Source organism: Panthera onca, chromosome B1, assembly GCF_046562875.1.
Source record: "Panthera onca isolate mPanOnc1 chromosome B1, mPanOnc1 haplotype 2, whole genome shotgun sequence".
Classification (NCBI taxonomy): Eukaryota; Metazoa; Chordata; class Mammalia; order Carnivora; family Felidae; genus Panthera; species Panthera onca.
The window spans coordinates 62,710,998-62,734,213 of NC_138342.1; the positions used below are offsets into that span (position 1 = coordinate 62,710,998).

The window sequence follows — 23,216 nt, forward strand, 5'->3', positions numbered from 1 at the left end:
ACAATATAATTTATAAAGGGTTCATATCCAAAATATATAAAAATCTCATACAACTCGGTATCAAAACACCAAACAATCCAATTAAAAAATGGGCAGAAGATCTGAAAGCCTTTACTCTAAAGGAGATATTCAAATGTCCAACAGACACATGAAAAGATGTTCATCATCACTAATCATCAAGACCCTGAAAAGTTTATGCCATGGCAGAATGGAACAGATAAGAACATGTCTTCTCCTTATAGAAGGGAAGATCAGAGAGAGAGAAAGAGAGAGGAGCTGAAGTGTCTGCCACATCCTTCCCCAAAACTCATCAATCACAGGGTGGAATCCCCACCCCACCAGCCAGGTGGAGGAGCTTCCACTTTTGGGGTAAGTGTTCCCTCTACTTTCCAAACTGTACATCTCATAACTTACCTTAGTCATCTCAACCAACTAAACTGCTTTTCAAGGCTTCTTACACTTTTTTTTGTCCTCTGAATTATTTTTCTGGGAACAAAAACAGTGACTTGTCTAAACTATTTCAGTTTTATAAAATAAATTGATTTTCAGCCCTGATCAACGATAGGCATAGTGGATGGTGCCCTGTACCACCCAGATATTTCTTCAGGAGTGAAATGTTGTTTCTCCACTGCTGAGTGCTTATCTGTAAGTCTTCACATCTTGCCTAAGAGGCACACCTTGCTTGAGAGCACAGCCCCTTCCCAAGACAGTCCACATTCAATGGTTGAGGGCTGATTATCCTCATTGAAGCCTCTGCTTTCTTGACCCAACTCAGAACAATGGTAAGGGATCCTCTCAGCTTCAGAGATTCCTGTGGGATCTGGCAAGGTCTGTTTAAAGTTTATGATATAGTCCAACTTCCCCTTATGCCGCATCCTGCTTTCTATCCATCCTTTCCATATGTGTTCAGTTTAAGAGCAGGGGTACCTTGCTGGCTCAGTCAGTAGAACATGTGACTCCTTTGACAGCATTGGCCTTCTTGGATCATTCCTGGCACTAAGATGGGACTCTGAAACTGGATTATCACCAATCAGCTGGTAATGAGGACCCTGTAGTGAATCAATAATACCCCCTAAAATTCATGCCTACCCAAAACCTCAAGATGTGATCCTATTTGGAAATAGTGTTTTTGTGTATGTAATTACTTCAGCATCAAAATGAGATTATACTCGAGTAGGGTGAGCCCTAAATTCAATAACTGGTGTCTTTATAAGAAGAGGAGACAGACGTACAGAGGAAAAGGCCATGTGAAGGTGGAGGCAGAGATTGGAGTGATGCTGCCACAATCTAAGGAACTTCAGGAGCTACCAGAAGTTGGAAGAAGCAAGGAAGGATTCTTTTATAGAACCTTCAGAAGGAGTACAGACCTGCTGACACACTTGATTTTCAACTTTTGGCTTCCATAATTGTGAAAGAATAAATTTCTGTAATTTTAGGCCCCTCAGTCTATGGTAATTTGTTGTGACACCCTAGGAAACCAGTACAGACCCCATCAATGATGGTAGGCAGTGTACTGATAACTCCTGGCACAAGGCTAAATTATTAACGGACTAAAATTGTTAAAATGTTCACTGGTGGTGAACTAGAAGGAAATGAACCAGCAGGTACACTATACCAAGCATTTCTGAAACATGAGAAATACAACATAACTACAGTGGAATGAGGTTACTCTTGCTAAGGACAATCGGCACCTTGGAAAAATAAAAGTTAAGAGTGTTTAATCAGTAATTAAAAGCTAAGTGTGAAAGCCAAAGACCTTCTTGATAGCATTTAAAGAGGCTCTTATCTCCTACAGCCAGAGGGCAGAGGACCAGACCCTGGATTCAATCATAAGAATAGCAGAGCTATTGTGACACCTAGGTGTCTCAGTCGGTTAATCTGACTTTGGCTCAGGTCATGATTCTACGGTTAATGGGTTTGAGCCCCATGTCAGGCTCTGTGCTGACAGCTCAGAGCCTGGAGCCTGCTTTGGATTCTGTGTCTTCCTCTCTTTCTGCCCCTTCCCTGCTTGTGCTCTGTTTCTCTCTGTCTCCCATAAACAAATAAACGTTAAAAAAAAATAATAAAAGGAGTAGCAAAGCTGCAAAGAAGGTTTAATTCTCAATGAGGTTTAATTCTCAATAAGGCAAATGTTGCATGTCAACATCTGTTTGGGACAGAATGGGGTCACTTTCAAATCCCCAGATCCCCCAGAACCCAGGCACCAACAGAACTGATCCAGTCTTCCCTATTAAAGATTAGTTGTCTCCTTGTTCATGACAATGTAGACCCCCCACCCCTGCCACCATATGTACACTCAGTCAATAACTAGATTTTAGTCACAACATAACCCAGCTAAGGATGTGCTAGGCTGATTAGGGAGGAAAGGGACTCTACCCCAAGGGAGCTGAGGAGGTTTTGGGGTGGGAAAGAGGACATGTGGAGTTCATGCAAGCCTCAATGGGAGAATCACAATGAAGACTGCCAGGGTTCTAAAGCAAGGTCATTTGCAGCCGAGAATTATACACTGTTTGCAAAACGGCTTCTGACCTGCTGTTTGGGCCTTGCTGCAGATGAAACATCTGAACATGGTATGCCAAGTGACTTCGAAGCCTTCATAAATTGGGTTAAATCAGAACCCACAAATCTTTAGATTGGGTGGTCTCAGTAATAATTCTTCATTAGATGTAATGTTACAACCAGAGTCAAGCATGAGCAAGGCTGGAGGACAAAACAGCAAAGCATATAGCCCAGACCTCCAGGTCATTTACCACTGTTGCACTTGTGTCTTTCCTCAGGCCGCAGTGGGGTACCTCCTAACTGGATAATGAAATGGAACTTCTGAAGGGTTCCAGCTGACCTAAACTGCTCCATAGGAAGGCATGGAGGAGACATTGTCTAGCAAAGAGTGAGTAATGTGCTAATGAGAGAAGCATTATCATAATGAAGCAGTTCAGTGGTGTCTGTCTTCTCTGTGCCAGAGCTGACAGTAGAAACTGACACTGCAGAACTGGAGCCACTGAAAGCAAAGGGAATGATCAGATTCTGAAACTGTAGAGGCAAGTGACAGTGGATAACCATTAGAAGCCAAGTGGGCACAACCATTATAATCAGCAGTGAGATCAGAATGGCAGCCAGAGGGTGGCAATCTTGTTGAAAGAGATCTGAACCATGAGGTGACAAGCGTCCATTATATCAATGACATCATGGTGATCTGACTAGATGAGCAAAAAGTGGCTAATATTTTGGAGGCCTGTGTAAGGCACATGCATATGGATGAGGGTAAGAGGTAAATTCTGAAAAGTCAAAGGTTTACTGCATCAATAAAAATTTTAGGGTTTTAGTGCTATTGGATATTCCAGCATGTCCACTTCCCTTAGCTTCTATATTCCTTCCTCTACCTAAAAGCAACTTGGGCTTTTCTCACTTCATTGGGAAAGCCAACCACCTTTTCTAGGCTTCTAATTACTATCTCAGCAGAGTGTGCGCTCCATCCCCTGGGGTCCTTGCCAGTGTCTTGAGAGCGTACCCTGAAATCAATGAATTCTTGGTTTCCCAGGCTTATATTATAGCCCCACTCTTGATTAGGCACCCTTGAAATCCAAACCTAAGTGTATTCTCCTGACCCCGGATGGTATGTGCTAGCTACTTCTTGCAACGGATGAATAGTTTTCTCCTCTCTTATCAGGCCTAACACACCCCCAGTTGGGTTATGCTGAGATTTAACTCTAATTACCACCCTACAAGGCAGGAAAGGAAATGGGTTTAGCTCCAGGGGAGAAGATGTTGTCTTGCGGAGGAGAGACTCCTGCAGCATCTTCCAGCCCAGGGAAAGTTCTAGCTCTCCCTAGGGAAGTTGGGCTACCTCTGCAAACTCAGAGGGTTTTATAGAGCCAAGATCTTCAGGGGTATCCATCCATATATCCAGTTGCGATGTTTTCAAGTTCCAGGTTTTACCCACCAGGGTCTTGATCTTTGCTTAACAAAAATACCTTGGCTAAGCATTCCAGTGTCTCTAGAGCTCTGTGATAGTAATAACTTAGGTTTGAGATTGTTGTTTAGTTATGCTTGCCCTTCCACTGCAGAAGCTCAGGCCTCTTTGTAAGTGACCACAGAGGCCCTGTGAATCACATTTACCCAGAAACTGCTTGTTAACAACCCAGTCTCTCCTTTATCTGCTGCAGGGCATCAGTGCAACTCTGAAATCATCAACTCTGCTGTCTTTGTAGGTTTTCTCCCTCTGTATTTTCAAAGCCTGAATCATTGCACTTGTAGCATTCCCTTTCAGCAGGGCATTTTTCAAGCTTCCTTTGGTGAAATCTTTATCAATTAAGCCAGTATCTTGTGACAGGTTCTATTCATGCTCAGTCTACCAAGTATGGGATCCTCTTTACCTATTAGGCAATGGACGAGCACATTCCAAATCCCCCCATTATCATATTTTTCCTCAGATGACTCATGGTATCACATGAGAAGCAGATGCCAAGATAGACAGGATTAAAAATGTAGAAAATATATTAGAGAAAATACCTATGACATGGAGAGGAAGCCAGGTGATGCATGTCTACTGTAGTGCATGTCTAACCTCTGATGGAAAAAAGTAAGGTTGTAGGAAACTTCTTAGACTAAGTGCAATTCTGATAAAAGTTTGGCAAAATCACTAGAGTCCTTGAGCTACTTCACTTCCTTGCTTGTCCTGCTAGAATGCCCAGTGTGAGGAAGACCAAGGGTTATGTGTCCCAGATAGTAAAAACAAGATGACAGCTCCACTATGGATTTGGCTTTGGAGGAATTCCAGTTCCATACCTATGTATATTTTGAGAGCACATTAGCTTGGTTGCCAATTCATTAGATGGTGGGGGATTGCTTTTAATCATCATCTGGCATACCTTTAAATCTAGTGGCTTGTTTAGGATTTAATCAGGCAATAAAAAATTTTTGATAAAAATTACATCCCAAGTTGTTGTTTTATGTTACAAACTTGAGATATTAGAGCGATTTGAGATAAACTAAAGTTGAGCAGTATTCTTTTGAATGAGCTCTATGAATCAGATGTATTTTATAATTATTGTTTATTTGATTATTAAGCCCTAAGGGTACGTTTAAGATTTTAATTTTCTGGGAAATGTATGCCAAAGCTTGACATTGGGAAGATTGCTATAAAACACAAAGGATATCTAAATGATGGTGCTAACACAACTGACCAGTTCATAAATAATATTTGTATGATTTTATAGGCTGCCCGCCAATAATTATGTTAGTTACCCTTGCTAAGGAAATATCTCATTCCAAGATACTAAAGTTAGGCTTTACTGCAGAAAATTCATAAATATCATCATAAATGTATAGGATTTTAATAAAAACTCTTAATCAAATTGTATAGACACGTGGAATGATGATACCCTCTGGTGAGGGGCAGGTCATGGTGGTCAAGACTATGAAGGAGACTGATAATGTTCATTCTTGTGTTAGAATTTATTTACTATGTCAACGTAACAAATTTAATAATTATTAATTAAATCGAAGTTACAAATCATAGTATAGTCATCATTCTGAAATCACACAGTATTTGGATACTATGATATATTGACTGTAAGAAGTATTAACATAGATTTACATATGAACATGCTTACATACTATGGGTTCCATTCTGTTAGGACCCTGACCCTTTATAGGATGACAACCTGACCTTAGCCAACATGGAATGACCTAGATTTGGAGAAATATACCAAAGTACCACTAATATCACAAGACCACACTATAGTAATCTACACCATGAATCCTGGAAACTGGGAAAAGACACCTCCACATTAATTCTAGAGTAAGAAATAATAGGCATTTTGGGACTAGGGAGAGTGAGGAGGCTCAGCATAGTTTTGTTCATGGGGTTAATTCCATGTGGAGACAGGAGTGAAAGAGAGCACCCAATCTCCTCTTTGTTAACCATGTCACTGTAGAACCACCCCTTTCTGAGAAGTTGGGATTCAGGATGGCAGCTTCTAGGGCAAGCCTCCAAACTCAAGGGGGCAGGTCTACATTCCAGTCTTGCTATTTAGTGGCAAGGCTGACATTTTGGAAGTGTAGTTATAAGTCTTGTCTTCCTGAATTTGAGAGGGGGACATCAATGAGGGTCACTACTAGAAAGAGCTGTGTGAGCTCATCAGGATGAGTAACAGAGAGAAGCAGCTTATAATGGCCAGGAAAGAAAGTTGTAGTAGGAAAATCTGAGACAGTCATTCCAGGGTACATGTAAAATTGTACCTTTGCAAATATCTAGAAATCAATGTCCCCTTCCTACCTGATTTGAACAAAACAACCCTGTGAGGTTTAATTTGGCCTTTAAAGGGAGTGTAACAATAGCTACAAGTTAGGGACCTCAGTGGATTACCCTGGTCAGAAGCTGGCAGATAAAGCTTCATCCAAAAAACTCAATGCTGGCCACTTACTTCAGAAGCTCCCTACCTGGGTGGCTCAGTCTGTTAAGCGCCCGACTTGGCTTTGGCTCAGGTTATGATCTCATGGTTTGTGAGTTTGAGCCCTGCATCAGGCTTCACACTGACAGTACGGAGCCTGCTTGGGATTCTTTCTTTTTCTCTCTGCCCCTCTTTCACGCATTTTCTCTCTCCCTCAAAATAAATAAACTTAAAAAATTTAGAAACACATCGAAGCCACATGGACTGAGATTTCATTCTGGGTAGCCTGGGACTGCCTCTTCTGGGTCTGGGATCTCCACCCCCATCTAGGAAACAATTCCATCAGCTCTAGATGAGCTATGTCCTCCCAGTGGAGCCTGAATCTCTGACCTTTGAATATGGTTCTAAGTACCTGATAGGCAAAGTACCAGAAAAGACAGTTCCTATACTCTTATCAACTAAGAAAAAATTAGGCTGTTGCTCAAGGGATATAAAGCCTTTCCTAGCAGCCAACTTTGTCAGAAAATTTTCATGAGGGGCTTTCTAGAGCAAAAGCTGAAGGATGTAGTGGCCAATGTCTTCCATGTTCCTAGAACAAAATGAATAGTGGATTTCATTAACCTGTTTGTTTGTTTTTTAATAGCATCCCTGATGAAAGCTGAAAGCATAACACCAAAACATAGCACAGCAAATGTGATTGTGTGTGAGTCCAAGAAAATATTGTCCAAATAATTGAGGGTCCTATTCAATCTGAGTGTGAAATGTGGAATAACAAGAATTGTATGTGTTGTATGACCTCAAATCAGTTCTTCTCAAACATGAATTAGTCTTTGGAAAGAGGCAGCAGATGATTTGAAATTAATCTCTATTAAGGGTTTAGAAAATTGTTTTGCTTGTCCAAACTTAACACAATACTTTAAAAAAATTAAATGACTATGTGGACTAAAGTTAATATACAACATTACAGTAATGAAGCAGCTTAACCAAGGCTTTTGATCCAGATGAATTTCCATCTCTCTTTTGTTTGGGGGTAACCTTGAAAGTTCACAAAGGCAAAACTAGATGTTTTTAATGTCCCAAGTCTACTGAATACCCAGTTATAAGCTGAAGCCTAGTTCCTACACACTTAGATGTTAGGCTACAGGCTCTTTTTACCCATTTTTAAAAACCTACCTCTGGCAGTTTCTTTCAACCCCTAAAGGCCTGGTTGGTTTCAGGGCCTATACTTGCACTCTGGTATCTGATATCTGGCCAGAGGAGCAGATTGTTCTCTTTTGTGATCCTGAAGGAATTCCTAAAGCAAAGCTGGTTATTTCATAGGCCCCAGCAAATTTTGCAGGTAAGAGCTAGCTCCACCCAAGAGGATCTTGTGTGCCATTAGGATCTGGGGATGAGGAATGGAAGGGGATACTATCCACAAGGTCAGCTGGTTTAGAACTTAGACTAGAATGGGTAACTCCTTAGCTTTGATAGAAATGTTGAATACATCATTTGGGAAAATAGGCTCTTTATGCCTGCTGGAGTTCATCTACCAAACAGATTAATAACTCAACAGGACATTTTTATATTTATAGGGAGCTCAGGGTGGCTCAGTCAGTTAAGTGTCCGACTTCAGCTTAGGTCATAATCTCATGGCATATGAGTTTGAGCCCTTCATTGGGCTCTGTGCTGATAGCTCAGAGCCTGTAGCCTACTTCAAATTCTGTGTCTCTCTCTCTCTCTCTCTCTGACCCTCCCCTACTCATGCTGTCTCCATCTCTCAAAAATGAACATTTAAAAAATTTTAAAAAACCCAGAAATCTGTAGGGATAGGAGGATCATACCTCAAGATCACAAAAGCCATATATGAAAGACCCACCACTAATATCATCTTCAATGGGGAAAAACTAAGAGCTTTCCCCCTAAGGTCAGGAACAAGACACGGATCTCCACTCTCACCACTGTTATTGAACATAGTATTGGAAGTCTTAGCCTCAGCAATCAGGCAACACAAAGAGATAAAATGCATCCAAATCAGCCAGGAGGAGGTCAAACTTCACTCTTGGCAGATGACATGATACTCTATATGGAAAACACAAAAGTTTCCACCAAAAAACTGCTAGAACTGATTCATTAATTCAGCAAAATAGGATGTAAAATCAATGCACAAAAATTGGTTGCATTCCTATACACCAATAATGAAGCGACAGAAAGAGAAATCAAGGAATCGATCCCATTTATAGTTGCACCAAAACCCATAAAATACCTAGGAATAAATCTAACCAAGTAGGTGAAAAACCTATATGCTGAAACTATAGAAAGAAATTGAAGAAGACACACACAAAAAAGGGAAAGATATTCAATGCTCCTTGATAGGAAGAAAAATATTGTTAAAATGTCAGTACTACCCAAAACAACCTACATATTCAATGCAATCCCTACCAGAATAACACCAGCATTCTTCACAGAGCTAGAACAAACAATCCTAAAATTTGTATGGACCCAGAAAAGACTCCAAATAGCCAAAGCAATCTTGAAAAAGAAACCAAAACAGGCATCACAGTTCGGGACTTCAAGCTGTATTACAGAGCTGTAATCGTCAAGACAGTATGGTACTGGCACAAAAACAGACACTCAGATCAATGGAACAAAGTAGAGAACCCAGAAATGGACTCGTAAATGTATAGCCAACTAATCTTTGACAAAGCAGGAAAGAATATCCAATGGAATAAAGACAGTCTCTTCAGCAAGTGGTGCTGGGAAAACTGGACAGTGACATGCAGAAAAGTGAACCTGGACTACTTTCTTACACCATACACAAAAATAAACTCAAAATGGATGAAAGAGTTCAATGTAAGACAGGAAGCCATCAAAATCCTCTAGGAGAAAGCAGGCAAAAACCTCTTTGATCTTGGCCGCAGCAAATTCTTACTCAACATGGCTCTGGAGGCAAGGGAAACAAAAGCAAAAATGAACTATTGGGGCCTCATCAAAATAAAAGCTTCTTCCCAGTGAAGGAAACAATAGGCAAAATTAAAAGGCAACCGATGGAATGGGAGAAGATATTTGCAAACGACATATCAGATAAAGGGTTAGTATCAAAAATCTATAAAGAACTTTTTGAACTCAACACCCAAAAAACAAATAATCCAGTGAAAAAATGGGCAAAAGACATGAATAGACACTTCTCCAAAGAAGACATCCAGATGGCCAACCGACACATGAAAAAATGCTCAATATCACTCATCAAGGAAATACAAATCAAAACCACAATGAGATACCACCTTACCCCTGTCAGAATGGCTAACATTAACAACTCAGGCAACAACAGATGCTGGCAAGGATGCAGAGAAAGAGAATGTCTTTTGCATTGCCAGTGGGAATGCAAACTGGTGCAGCCACTCTGGAAAAGAGTATGGAGTTTCCTCAAAAATTAAAAATAGAACTACCCTATGACCCAGCAATTGCACTACTAGGTATTTACGCAAGGGATACAGGTGTGCTGTTTTGAAAGGACACATGTATCCCTATGTTTATAGCAGCACTATCAACAATAGCCAAATTGTGGAAAAAGCCTAAATGTCCATCAACTGATGAATGGATAAAGAAATTGTGGTTTATATACACAATGGAGTACTACGTGGCAATGAGAAAGAATGAAATATGGCCCTTTGTAGCAACGTGGTTGGAACTGGAGAGTGTTATACTAAGTAAAATAAGCCATACAGAGAAAGACAGATACCATATATTTTCACTCTTATGTGGATCCTGAGAAACTTAACAGAAACCCACGGGGGAGGGGAAGGAAAAAATGAAAATAAAAAGAGGTTAGAGTGGGAGAGAGAGCCAAAACATAAGAGACTGTTAAAAACTGAGAACAAACTGAGGGTTGATGGGGGGTGGGAGGGTAGGTGATGGGCATTAAAGAGGGCATCTTTTGGGATGAGCACTGGGTGTTGTATGGAAACTAATTTGACAATAAATTTCATATAAAAAAAACAATAGCCAAAGTATGTAAAGAGCCCAAATGTCCATCGATGGAGGAATGGATAAAGAAGATGTGGTGTATATATACAATGGAGTATTACTCGGCAATCAAAGAGAATGAAATCTTTCCATTTGCAACTACATGGATGGAACTAGAGGGTATTATGCTAACTGAAATTAGTCAGAGAAAGACAAAAATCATATGACTTCACTCATATGGGGACTTTAAGATACAAAACAGATGAACATAAGGCAAGGGAAGCAAAAATAATATAAAAACAGGGAAGGGGACACAACGTAAGAGACCCTTAAATATGGAGAACAAATAGAGGGTTACTAGAGAGGTTATGGGAGGGGGATTGGCTAAATGGGTAAGGGGCATTACGGAATCTACTCCTGAAACCATTGTTGCACTATATGCTAACTTGGATGTAAATTTTAAAAATTAAATTAAAATTAAAAAAAATAAAAGTTATTCCATTTGTTAGGACTATGACATTATCGAGGCTGAGTGGTCTCTGGAGGTTTTATTTTTTTCATCTTGAACTGACTCCAACTGACTTGTAAGAACTAATTTTGTGAACCTCTTCTAAACTCTGAATTCAGTGACATTTTGGAAACTGGAATCAGCCATGATGGGAATATTTCACCATAAAAATGGACAATTATCCTAAAAAAAACAATAGCCAAAGTCTGGAAAGAGCCCAAATGTCCATCGATGGTTGAATGGATAAAGAAGATGTGGTATATACATACAATGGAGTATTACTCAGCAATCAAAAAGAATGTAATTTTGCCATTTGCAACTACCTGGATGGAACTAGAGGCTATTATTCTAAGTGAAATTAGTCAGAGAAAGACAAATATCATATGACTTCACTCATATGAGGATTTTAAGATACAAAACAGATGAACATAAGGGAAGGGAAGCAAAGATAATATAAAAACAGGGAGGGGACGAAACATAAGAGACTCTTAAATATGGAGGACAAACAGGGTTGCTGGAAGGGTTGTGAGAAGGGAGATGGGCTAAATGGGTAAGGGGCATTAAGGAATCTCCTGAAATCATTTTTGCACCATATGCTAACTAACTCGGATGTAAATTAAAAAATAAATTATTAATAAAAAATTAGAAATAAGCATTAAAATATGCAGGAAATAAAGAAACCTGCTAAGGGAGTATATCTTGAAATTTCTCATACACAAGGAAAAAACTTTTTGCAACTTTGTGTGAGGACTAATGGTAGCTAGACTTATTATGATAATCACTTCACAATGTATACAATATCAAATCATTATGTTGTACACCTGAAACTAATATGTCAATTATATTTCAATAAAAGAATCTTTAAGAATGAAAGAAAAAATCTAACTCCAAAAGCTACTGTATAGAAACCCTGCTTAACTTGGTTACTAGGTAACTGCTTAGAAGTCCATGTGAAGACAAGTATGCACCCCAAATTAAGACATAACTTTTTAAGATCTCTTTTAGATGACTCACTTGACCAGCTAGGTTGAAGACAAAATAATGAAGTCCAGGATCTAGAGTTGATTTCATTCTGTGGAGAAGATGCATTTATGCTCTGAGGGAGGTGTAGTCTTTAGATGAGTTCACAGGGAAGTGCTAGCAATTAATTCTCTAAGTTCTATGCCGTATAAGATGTGGGGGAGGACAGGGGGGCAGTCAGGAGTACCTCTCCAATACTGACTAGCAGTGTAGATGGGTATCATACACAATTAAGCCCAAGGGTGAACTGCTGGGGCAGATCAGCTGGGACCAAGTTCATATCTTTGACCAGGAGATGGCAGTGTCTAATCACACAGCAGAGCTCACTGAACCCTGAGGCATCTTGGCTAGATGGAGCTATTACTGAATAGCTTCTGAGAGGCCTTTCTGGGAAGAAATTATCAGCAGTGACTGACTCAAGCAGTATTAGAAGGACACCTGGGTTCCACAACTGTGGGTAAAGATAGTTCTTGGGAGGAGAATGGCTAAGCTAACTGACCTAGTCAGAGGCTGATTAGCAGAAAGAGAACCCCAAGAAAGGGAGGAGATGCTGAAAGTCTAAAGCAGAGCAAAGACAAAACTAGTGAAGAGCAAGAGTTGGACCAACAGGTGTAGATCTCAGAAAAGAGCCAATCCCAGAGGGGCCAGAGGAAAAAGACTAGTTCTATCAGCAGAAGAATTGTGGAGACTGCATTTCAAAGCACTATTGTTCTAGTGCTCATGCCTCTCTTGACCCATTCTCCTTCACTATACAAATAATACTTCCAACATGTACTGAGCTAGCAAAGCAGGCAGCAGGTGAGCAAGACAGATGGTACCTGCTCTTTGATCTCTGTTTTCTGGTTAAGGCACCTGACATCTAACACCTATCTTGGGAGCAGTGTTCCTCATAGTGGTTCACGATCCCACTTACGTTGGTCCCTCCTCTTTGGAGGCTGCTCTCTTGCCAAAAGAATGATGGTTCTTGGTTTATATGCACTACTTTGGAGTCTACTAGAATGCAAGTGATGGTGATAGGGATAAGGCTTTTAGGAGATGAGATACTATGTGCCACAGAAAGAAAATAAACTGTCAGTATTACCATAGCAACTTTGGCTCTAAAATATAAAGCCAGTGAACTTCAGTGATGCCTAGGAGCTAAAATATCTAAGAAAATAACTTAATAGAATTGTGGTTTATACTTATAAAACAGTGGTCTTAAATACTTATTAAATATACTTTTACTTATTAAAAACTAATACTTTATGGCCTTGTGTTTCAATTATTTTGTCCTATGGTCATATTAATATGCTGCTGATGCTAATACTTATTTGATGTAGTTGTTCATACTTATTAAAAAGTTTTTATATAATTTCATAAGGCAATCAGTGTCTTACTTGGGCCTATTCTATTATTAATGACTTCATAGGGAGCATATGAGTAAATTAATTGCCTAAGATAATCTGGTCCTGAATCCCAGGGCTCCTACTTTAGTCCAGTGAACTTTGTTCGTGATAAAATCTAGTTTATGTAAGCAGAAATTGCACCTATATACTCTTTTAGGTCCCATAGTTTCACATATTAAGGTGTACAAGTTTTGAACATTAGTAAATCCTCTGGAGCACTCATGATAAGATACCTGATGGTGATCAGGGAACCAAGGTAAAGAGACCTGCTCTGTCACTTCCGTATACAACCTTGATCAGGAGGTGGGGACAGAGAAATTGGTGCTCCCTGTCCCCCATCATCTTGGTTCTGAAACAAGAATCCTTCCAGACATCCAACTGCAGAATATGAATAATATTTTTTAAAGTTTATTTATTCTGAGAAAGACAGTGACAGCATGAGGGGAGGGCTAGAGAGAGGAGACAGAGAATCCCAAGAAGGCTCTGCACTGATGGTGCAGAACCTGACACAGGGCTCAAACCCACAAAACCATGAGATCATGACCTGAGCAGAAACCAAGAGTCTGACACTCAACCAACTGAGCTACCCAGGTGCCCCTGAATATGAATCATTTTAAAAGTCTGTCCAAAATATTGTGATGCCCTTTGTGGGCACTGTTTTCTCCTAAGAAGCAAGGCCAATGTTAGCTTTCTTAGATATTTGTGTTTTAGAGCCAGATGGATAACAGAGAAACAGAAAAACCCCTGGTGGAGAAGCCAGCACCAGGCAGGGAGCCAGACTATGGGACAAAATAATCAGCCCCCAAGGCCATAAGACACTTCAGTTGTCACGGAATAAATGATGAGAGGGGTCTTTGGTGGTAACCCCAGAAAGCCCTATGGTGGGGCCAAATCTGGGTAAAACATGCTATCAAGAGTCTTAAATTTAGTGGCAACCCTTGTGTGCATGCACCATTGTGCTTTGTTTAAATAGGATGGCTATAATCCAAAGGAATGACTTATTTTGTCTTTGGGTCAAATGGGCCATAGCATTCTCCAAACACCTATGGTGTATCCTTTCAGCCACCTATGGTTTCGTTCATATCTGTAGGGAATATTTATATCTCGTTCCTATTAGCGTGTTCTCCAGGTTCTCATTGGACCTCTACTGATGAGCTTGGCATTTGCTAATCCAAGGCTTTTTGTTTGTGCAGCCTGGAAGAGCTGAGGTGTTAGTCCTGGAGGCAAGTCTAAGAGGTATACAGATCCTTCCACAAAAGTGGAAAGCTGGAGTGTAGACTTAAATACTGCATCTCACCTTAGCTTTTTCACCTACCTCTTATCCTCCCCTATCTCAAGTTTCCCCTTTCCCTCTCCCTGTTTCCTGGGTATGGGCAGTTTATTTAGGAGATGATTCTATGAACTTATCTCAGGCTCTGCTTTTAGGAAAACCCAAACTAAGATACAGGCCCTAGGTTTGGAAGATTTGGGTCACTCAGAATAAAAAAAACCTATAATTCAAACAACTGAGTGAGGGAAAAATACATCATAAGCTATAAAACCACAGTAAGGTACCATTCAACGGTGAAAGAAGAGACCAGAAGTGAAGATAATTCTTGACAGAACATACAGTTCATGTTTTAAGTTTCCTCCATTAGAGAAGAAATAGAAAAATTCAGCTCTAACATGATTTCCACACTTTATGCTATTTGAGCCTTGCTGGGATCCCTCAGTTGGTAGTCTTTTTCTGATCTTTCTTTTTAATCTTGTAGGAGCCAATGAATCTTGTTGCCTATTCTGTCTTTGGTGCTCTCTAGAAGTAGTCTTTCTCATTCTTTAAAAAGGCAACTTTTGCCTCAATTGTAAGGGAGATTTAAGATTATCTGTTGATTCTGATTAAGAGACTGAGAGGGAGACTACTTAAGGAACTGGCACCCTGCGCAGAAGGTTCCAGTTCAAGATGGTGACATAGGAAGCTCCTGAACTCACCTCTTCCTATGGACACGCTGAATCTATAGCCGCACAGAGAAGAATTCCCCTTAAAAGAAATCCAGATGAGAAAAAAAAAAAAACAAAAAAACAAATGGGTAGGACAGGCTGAGACATACTTTCACCATATACCCTATCCTGGCATGGTGCCATAAAATGGGACAGTAACTCCCAACTCCCAGCTTCTCCCTGAGGAGTGAAGAATTTGGGCCCATCACCTAGTGCCCGAACTTTTAAAATTTCCACCTGAGGGATGGGCCCCCCAAACACCTAGTTCTGAAGGCCAATGGGACTTGTATCCACAAGACCCACCAAACTATAAAAAACAAAGAAATGGTTCTTAACAGGCTCCTGAGGACTCTTCATGGCTATCCCTCCAGCATTCAGCACAGAGGCAGAAGTCAAATGCCCATCTCACAATCCTTTCACTGAAAAGAGTCCTATTTGCATACCTTAAAAGCTGAAGCCTGAGAATCAGGCTCTTAATTTAGCATGCAACTAGAAGAGACTACTATTCCTCCAAGAGACCAGGGAGGCTCTCTCAGGAGCCAACTCCACATTCTCCCTATCTTGCTACAGGTCACTTGTATCTCCCTGAAAGGAGCTTGTGCGCATGTCTGGAAACTGGCTTTTGTGGCTGCTGCACAAAGAATGCACCCCTTGATCCACATAGCTCTGGTAGCCAGCAGGACTTATATCTGCAGGTCTCATAGGACTGGAGTCAATAAAGAATCAGTTTTTTGCTTTTTGTTTTGTTTTGTTTTTTGAGAGAGAGAGAGAAAGAGGAGGGAGGGGCAGAAGGAGAGAGAGAATCTTAAGCAGGCTCCACGCCCAGCATGGAACCTGATGTGGGGCTCAATCTTATGACCATGACATCATGACCTGAGCTGAAATCAAGAGTCAGACACTTAATTGAATGAGCCACCCAGGAGCCTCAAGAATAAGTTACCTCTGAGAAACTTAACAGAAGACCATGGGGGAGGGGAAGGAAAAAAAAAAAAGGTTAGAGAGGGAGGGAGCCAAAACATAAGAGACTGTTAAAAACTGAGAACAAACTGAGGGTTGATTTGCAGAAGACATATTTTGTATATAAACAAAGTGCTGAAAGGAAAAAAAGCTGCCCACACTTTACCTGAAGAAACTGTCCTTCAGAATTGAAGGAGAGACAGTTTTACAGACAAACAAAAGCTGAAAAAGTTTATCACCACTAAACCAGACTTATGAGAAACATTAAAGGACTTCTTTGAATTGAAATGAAAGGGCACTATTCGTAACAGGAAAACATATGGAAGTATAAATCTCACTGGTAAAGGTAAATATACAGTTAAATTCAGAATACTCTAATCTTGTAATGGTGGGAGTAAATCACCTATAGATCTAGCATAAAGATTAAAACACAATAGTAAAAATAACTATAACCACAATAATTTGTTAGTAGATACTCAAGGAAAAAATATGTAAATTATGTCATCAAAAACATAAAATGTGACAGGAAGGAAAGTAAAAATAGAGAGTATGTATTTTACTTTAGTATGCATTTGAACTTAAGTTGTTGTCAGCTTAAAATTGACTGTTATAGATGTAAGATCCTTTATATAAACCTTTGGTAACCATAAGCAAAAACCTATAGTAAATACACAAATGATAAAGAGAAAGGAATCTAAGCATACCACAACGGAGAATCATCAAATTACATAAGAAGACAAAAAGAAGAAACAAAAGCATTATAAATAACGAGAAACAATTAATAAAATGACAATAATAAGTCCATATCTATCTGTAAGTATTTTATTTTATTTTTTTAAATATGAAATTTATTGTCAAATTGGTTTCCATACAACACCCAGTGCTCATCCCAACAAGTGCCCTCCTCAATACCCATCACCCTCCCTCCCCTCCCACCCGCCATCAACCCTCAGTTTGTTCTCAGTTTTTAAGAGTCTCTTATGTTTTGGCTCCCTCCCTCTCTAACCTTTTTTTTCCTCCCCCCTCCCCCCCCCATGGTCTTCAGTTAAATTTCTCAGGATCCACATAGGAGTGAAAACATATGGTATCTGTCTTTCTCTGTATGATCTATTTCACTTAGCATAACACTATCCAGCTCCATCCACGTTGCTACAAAACGCCATATTTCATTCTTTCTTACTGCCACATAGTATCCATGAGTATTTTAAATGTAAATGGAATGAACTCTCCAATCAAAAGACACAAAGTGGCTGAAGGGACAAGAAAGATACAACTATGCTGCCTACAAAACACTCCCTTCAAATTTAAGAACACACAAAGACTGAAAGTTAAGTAACAGAAAAAGGTATTCCATGCTAATGGAAACCCAAAGAAAGCAGGGGTAGCTATATTTATTATGTCAGACAAAATAGATGTTATAAAAAAAGAAGGTCATTATATAATGATAAAGGAGTCAATCTAACAAGAGGATATAAAATTTATAATATTTATGCATACAATATGGGAATACTTACATATATAAAGAGACATTAATGAGCCTAGAGGGAAAAATAGACAGCAATAGTATAATAGCAGGAGACTTCAATGTCCCACTCACAACAATGCATAAGTTACCCAGACGAAAAATCAAGAAGGAAACATTGGATTTAAACATGTTACCTAGATGTCCTTAACAGACTTTTATGGAATATTATATCCAAAGTAGAATATACATTCTTCTGAAGCACACATGGAATATTCTTCAGGATAGATCATATGTTACTCCACAAAACAAGTCTTAATAAATTTAAGAAGACTGAAATCATATCAAGCATATTTTCTGACCATAGTGAGATGAACTAGAAATCAATTACAAAAAGAAAACTGAACAATTCATAAAAATGTGGAAATTAAACTACATGCTACTTAACAACCAATGGTCAAAGAAGAGATAAAAAAATATCTTCAGACAAATGAAAATGGAAATACAACATTTCAAAACTTAAGGTATGCAGTAAAAGCTATTGTAACAGGAACGTTCATAGTGATAAATGACTTGGTTAAGAAACAAGAGAGATCTCTAATGACCAACCTAACTTTACACCTCAATGACCAGAAAAAGTACAAACTAAGCCTGAAGTTAATAAAAGGAAGGCAGTAACAAAGATGAGAGAAAAAATAAATAAAATAGAGGTTGAAAAGACAATAGAAAAGATCAATGAAACTAAAGCCATTTGTTTTGAAAAGCTAAGCAGATAGACAAATTTTTACCAAGAAAAAAAAAAAGAGTACTCAAATAAAATTATAAATGAAAGAGGAGATGTTACAACTAATACCACAGAAATACAAAAGATCATAAGAGAATACTACAAACAATTACATGCCAACAAATTGGACAACTTAGAAAAATGGATGCATTCCTTGAAACATAAACCTACCAAGACCAAATCATTAATAAAAAAATCTGAACAAACCAATAACTAGTAAAGAGATCAAATCCATAATAAAAAGTATTCCAACAATAGAAAAGCCCAGGAACAGATGGCTTCACTATAAATTCTATAAAATATTCAAAGAAAACTTAATATCAATTCTTTTCAAACTATTCTAAAACATAGATCAAACTATTCTAAACTATTCCAAAACATAGACCAAACATTTCCAAGCTCATTTTATAAGGTCAGCTCTACGCTGATATCAAAACCAGACAAGGGCACTGCTCAAAAAGAAAATCATAAGCCAACATAGATAATAGAAATGCAATAAATGCATAAATGTAGACTCAAATATTTTCACAAAATGTTAGCAAGCCAACTGCAATAGCACATTAAAAGGATCATGCTCCATAATCAAGTGGGATTTATTTCAGGGATGCAAGGATGGTTAAACATCCTCAAATCAATCAATGTGACACACCACATTACAAAGTAAAGGTTAAAAATTATATGGTCATTTCAACAGATGCAGAAAAAGAATTTTTAAAATTCAACCTCCATTCATGTTAAAAATTCTCAAAAAACTGGGGCACCTGAGTGGCTCAGTCAGTTAAGTGTCTGACTTCGGCTCAGGTCATGATCTCAGGGTCCATGAGTTCGAGCCCCACATTGGGCTTTGTGCTGTCAGTTCAGAGCCTGGAGCTTGCTTTGGATTCTGTCTCCCTCTGTCTCTGCCCCTCCCCCGCTCACACTCTGTCTCTCAAAAAATGAATAAACATTAAAAAAAATTTAAAAAAATTCTCAAAAAACTGGGTACAAAGGGAATGTGCCTCAAGATAAAACAGATCATCTATGATAAGCCCACAGTTAACATCATACTCAGTAGTAAAAATTTGAGTTTCCTCTAAGATCAAGAAAAATGCAAGGATGCCCACTCTTGCCACTTTTATTCAACATAGCATTGGAAATCCTAGTGATAACAATTAGGCAAGAAAAAGATAATAAAAATATAAAATAAAAGACATCCAAAATTGGAAAGAAAGAGGTAAAACTGTCTCTATTTGCAGAAGACATATTTTGTATATAAAACCCTAAAGACTCCACCAAGAAAACTGTTGAAATTAATAAAATTTTAGAATAAAAAATTAATATATAAAAATAAGTTGCATTTCTATACACTGACAACAAACTATCAGAGAGAGAAATTAAGAAAACAGTCCCATTTACAATTTCATCAAAAAGAATAAAATACTTAGAATAAATTTCATCAAGGAGGTGAAAGATCGGTTTACTGAATACTTATAAGACAGTGATGAAAGAAACTAAAGATGACACAAATAAATGAAAATATATTCCATACTTGTAGATTGGAAGAATACTGTTAAAATGCCCATACTATCCAAAGCCATTTATAGATTCATTACAACTTTTATCAAAATTCCATTGGCATTTTTCACAGAAATAGAAAAAACAATCCTAAAATTTGTATACAACCATAAAAGATCTTGAATAGCCAAAGCAGTCTTGAGAAGAAGGACAGAACTAGTAGAATCACACTTCCTAACTTAAAATTATATCACAAAATTATAATAATTCAAACAGTGTGGTGTTAGGATAAAAGTAGATATGTAGATCAAAGGAACAAAATAGAGAGCCCTAAAATCCATTTAAAATGGTCAATTAATTTATGACAAAGAAATCAAGAATATAATAGTGCTGGCAAAACTGGACAACCACATGAAAAAGAATGACATTAGACCTCTATCTTACATCATACAGGAAAATCAACTCAAACAGATCAAAGACTTGAACATAAGACCTAAAACTATAAAACTCATAGAAGAAAACATAGGAGGTAAGCTCCTTAACATTGATCTAGGCAATGATTCTTCTTACATATGACACCAAAAGTACAGGCAACAAAAGAAAAAATAAACAAGTAGGACATGAAATGGAAAACGCTCCTGCAGAGCAAAGGGAACCATTGACAAAATGGAATTACAATCTGCAGAATGGGAGAGAATATTTGCAAGTCATATAGCTATTAAGGGATAATATCCAAAATATATAAAGAGCCATAAGATTGAATGGCAAAAACAATATGATTTAAAAATGGACAGAGGAACTGGATAGACATTGTCCAAAGAAGACTTCAAAATAACCAATGGGTATGTGAAAAAGTGGTCAATGTTACTATCAGGGAAATGCAGGTATCACCTTACATCTATTAGAATGCCTATCATCAAAAAGACAAGAGAAATAAGTGTTGGCAAATATGTAAAAAAAAGGGAACCCTTGTGCAGTTTAGGTGAGAATGTAAATTGGTAGAGTCAGGAAAACTGAATGGAGACTGCTAAAAATTATAAATAGAATTACAATATGATTCATCAATTCCACTTCTAGGTATATATGTAAAGAAAATGATATCACTGTATCAAAGTGACATCTTCACTCTCATATTCATTGCAGCATTATTCACAATAACCAAGACATGGAAACAATCTAAGTGTCCATGAAAGGATGAATGGATAAAGGTGATGTGGAACACACACACACACACCCCAAGGAATATTATTAAGCCATACAAGAGGGAAATTCTGCCTTTTGTAAAAACATGGATGGACCTGAAGGCATTATTCTAGGTGAAATAAGTCAGATAAAGACAAATACTATATGATCTCATTTATACATGGAATCCCAAAACACATATAGAAACAGAGAACAGATTGGTGGTTACCAGAGTTGGGGGGTGGGCACGGATAGGGTAAAAAAATGGGTGAAAGTTGGTCCAAAGTACAAACTTTCAGTTATAAGACAAATTTGCCCTAGGGATGTAACATATAATATGGTGACTACAATTAACAGTACTGTACTGCATATTTGAAACTTGCCAAGAAAGTAGATCTTAAAAGTTCTCATCACAAGAAAAAACTTGTAACTATGAGATGGTGGGTGTTAAACTTATTGTGGTAGTCATTTTGCTCTACATATATATACACCAAATTATTGTTGTACACCTTAAACAAATATAAGGCTATAAGTCAACTATATCTCTCAATAGAACTGGAAAAAAAAAAGAAAAAAAAAGAAACTGGCACCCTGGGCTGCCATGGAGATACTCCATTCAGATCTCCTTTTGAGAAAGAATTTACTATGGACCTCTGAGGAGAGCAGTTGCTGACACCCTCTCTCTGCAGTGCCTTTGGGATCCAATCCAGTATCATAGTAGCTCCCAGCCAATGAGTTAACACAGTGACGGTACTAGGGCCTGTCTGGCCATTGCTGACCAACCAGAAACCTCTCTGGTGGGTAATCTTTGCTCCAGAGCCTCCTTGAGTTATTCAAGATATTGTCAGTTATGTAACTGGGGCCAAAACCTTTTCCTGCCCAATCCTGCATCTTTCCCTTTTATTTTTTATAGGTGCTTCTCTCCCCTTAAGTCTCTTACACTCCTAATTTGATGTCAGCATCTGTTTCCTGGAGGACTCAAACTAATACAATTGGTTGCAAGAGTGGTCTGAGACAGCAAGATAGGGTTGGGGGACTGGGCCATTCATTTACAGGTGGCAAAGAAGACCCCGTCCAGGATGTTATATGAGGCATGAATAACCTGTGGATTTGTGTGTGTGTATGTGGGGAGAGTGGAGGGACCAACAAAGCCCAAGGTCCAAGTATTACCTGCCACCTGATTTTGTTGCTTTTGTTTTAATTTGTATGGAAAAGTGTTTATTTTACCTTCAGTTTTTAAGAATATTAAAAAATATTAGACTTCTTAAAGAAGTCATTGATTTACAGAAAAAATAAGCAGAAAAACTCTTGTCCACCTCCCTCCACGGTTCCCTATTATTAACACCTTGCATTAGTGTAGTACATTTGTTACAATTGATGAGTACAATATTTTTAACTAAAGGCAGTAGTTTACATTATGGATCACCTTTTGTGTTGTAAACAAATGGCTTTTATACACAATGGCTTCTGTACACAAATGGCTTTTGACAAATGTACAATGACATGTATCTATATTATAGTGTCATACAAAATCAATTCACTGCCGTAAAAATTCAAGCTCCACCTACTCATTCCTGAGTCCCTTGAAACCACTGACACTTTTACTGTCTCCATAGTTTTGCATTTCCAGAGTCATATAGCTGGAATCATACAAGCACCTGCTTTTTTTAAAGTTTTATTGGATCACAGCCATATGCATTCATTTATATATTGTGTATTTTTGGAGTATGGGAGTTGAGTAGTTGCTACAACTACCTAATAATAGACACAATATTGTCTATTTCTCCTAATTTGCACTACAACAAAGGGGTTGAGTAGTTGCTACAAAGACTGTTTGGTCCACAAAACCAAAAAATATTTATTATCTGGCCATTTACAGGAAATTTGTTGAGCCCTGGTCTATGGAACAAGGTGGCAGCCCAATCACCAAAATTTTCTCCAATTGAGAGAAGATTCCAGTGAAGGAGAATTCCTCGGCCAAAGCAATCATTCAATCTCTTCAGAAGTATGAGTGAATGTGGAAGAACATGTAGACAAGGATAATAGAATTGGCTAGCTGGTACTAAATTGCATTGATCCATTACAGAGAGATAATGAAAAGCTGAGGCAG

At 38.4% G+C, this 23,216-nt stretch overlaps 1 pseudogene; it reads left to right on the forward strand.

The window, feature by feature from the left end:
- The first annotated feature begins 2,416 nt into the window (after window positions 1-2,416).
- The window catches only part of LOC132693066 (heterogeneous nuclear ribonucleoprotein A1-like), a 35,590-nt pseudogene continuing 14,790 nt past the window's right edge, over window positions 2,417-23,216 (forward strand).